The following is a 1,865-nucleotide window of genomic DNA, read 5'->3' as shown; positions in this document are numbered from 1 at the left end:
GGGAAGAAAGCACAGGTGATAAATCCCAGAGTCCAGCAGGAAAAGGAGAAGGAAACACTACAGATGTGGAGAGGCTGGAAGAACATGAAAGAGTCAGGAACAGCCAGTACCGCCGAAGACAGGTGTGGGGCGAGGCTGGGAGGGTGGCTCAGACCGTAGGACCCCAAAGCCCAGATTTCAGAGCAGGGGGCCTGGCAGCTGGGAGATCCAGGCTGGGTGGGCGGTCTGTGTGGTCTCCTAAGTCCCCTGGCCAGTGACAGACCCCTGGCTGTGCCCAGAGCTGCGGAGAAGAAAGCCAAGGTGACCAAACTCCTACTGAGGACCCTGGAATCCTCCTGGAGTCACCCAGACTGCCCTGCTGGCTGGAAACAGATCCCTCTAACATGGGAGTGGGCAGAGGAGCAGCTGCTGCATGCAGTCCTGGTGCCCAAGATGACAACGTGCCAGGCTGGTCCTGGGCACCAGGGGCACACCTTCTTATTCGCTCCTCACAACCTTGAGATGGCCACGTGCCAGGCTGCCCCACGCACCGGGTGCACACCCTCTCATTTGCTCCTCACAACCCCAAGATGGTCACGTGCCAGGCTGGTCCCGGGCACCACATGCACACTCTCTCATTCGCTCCTCACAACCGAGATGACCACGTGCCAGGGTGGCCCCAGGCACCGGGTGCACACCCTCTCATTCGCTCCTCACAACCCCAAGATGGCCACGTGCCAGGCTGGTCCCGGGCAACGGGTGCACACCCTCTCATTTGCTCCTCACAACCCCAAGATGGCCACGTGCCAGGCTGGTCCCGGGCACTGGGTGCGCACCCTCTCATTTGCTCCTCACAACATTCCAGGCAGACTGTACCATCATCTCCCCTCACACACTCAGGACTCATCCGTCACTTGCCCTGGGATACACACAAGAGGAACGTGATGGCCAGGATCTCAAGCCAAGTCCAGGCTGCCTGCACCAGGCTGTGTCTGCTCACTGGGCTGCCCCCAGGGCAGGGCTCCTCCCATTCAACCGTGAACCCGACATCAAATACTTCACCCCAAATACAAGTTTAAAACCATGGCAGCCAAGGCCTGGCAGGGAGAAAGGAGTGTCGCAAGTGCTCCGGCAGCTTGGGGCTCCCTGAGCCTCCCTGGGCCTGCACCCAGGGCAGAGTGTCAGCAGAGAGTGATGGGGTCAGCTGGCCCTGGGCTCCTTCCTTCCTCTAGCATTCCATGGTTTGAGGACATTAGGTGGGGGCTCACCCATCCTAGCTAAGGGGTCTTCTGACCCGGTGGCTGAGGGGTCCAATGCTCCTCACCCCAGCACCAACAGTCCGGGAGAAGTCAGGAGCACGAGGCGACCCTCACCAAATCAACTGCAGGAATCAGGCCAGGTGCTGTCTTGGGAGTCAGAAACCCACGTTTTTACTCTTTGACTGGCTGTAGATGCTTGTGGCCTTGGGCCTTCATGTCCTCATCTACAAGAGGCCGATCCCAAGCTACAGAAGTATAAATAGCAGTGTCTTCTTGAGAAAAATCACACAGGCGGCCGGCAGCCAGCCCTTCCTTCCTCTGACAGGCTCACTGCCAGGTCCTCTGCGCGGCCGACACACCCAGATCCCCAAGCCCATCAGCCCTTCCTTTCCACGCCCCTCCTCGAGCTAATTATAGCAGGGCTGGGCAATCCCACAAGAGGTCAGAGCAGACAGTATGTGACGCGGGTCAGAAGCCTCACTGTAACCTGGCGACGACACCGAAGTGCTGCCCACCACCAACAGAAGAGACCTGGGGGTCCACTCCCCTGCACCCCTGCCTCCAGGATCTGGTCATGGAGTCGTTGGATGGGGGGTCCAACGTGATGTGAGCCAAAGAAAGATGTGC

This window comes from Cebus imitator, unplaced genomic scaffold (assembly GCF_001604975.1).
Source record: "Cebus imitator isolate Cc_AM_T3 unplaced genomic scaffold, Cebus_imitator-1.0 Scaffold1170, whole genome shotgun sequence".
Classification (NCBI taxonomy): Eukaryota; Metazoa; Chordata; class Mammalia; order Primates; family Cebidae; genus Cebus; species Cebus imitator.
This window is presented reverse-complemented; position numbering follows the sequence as displayed.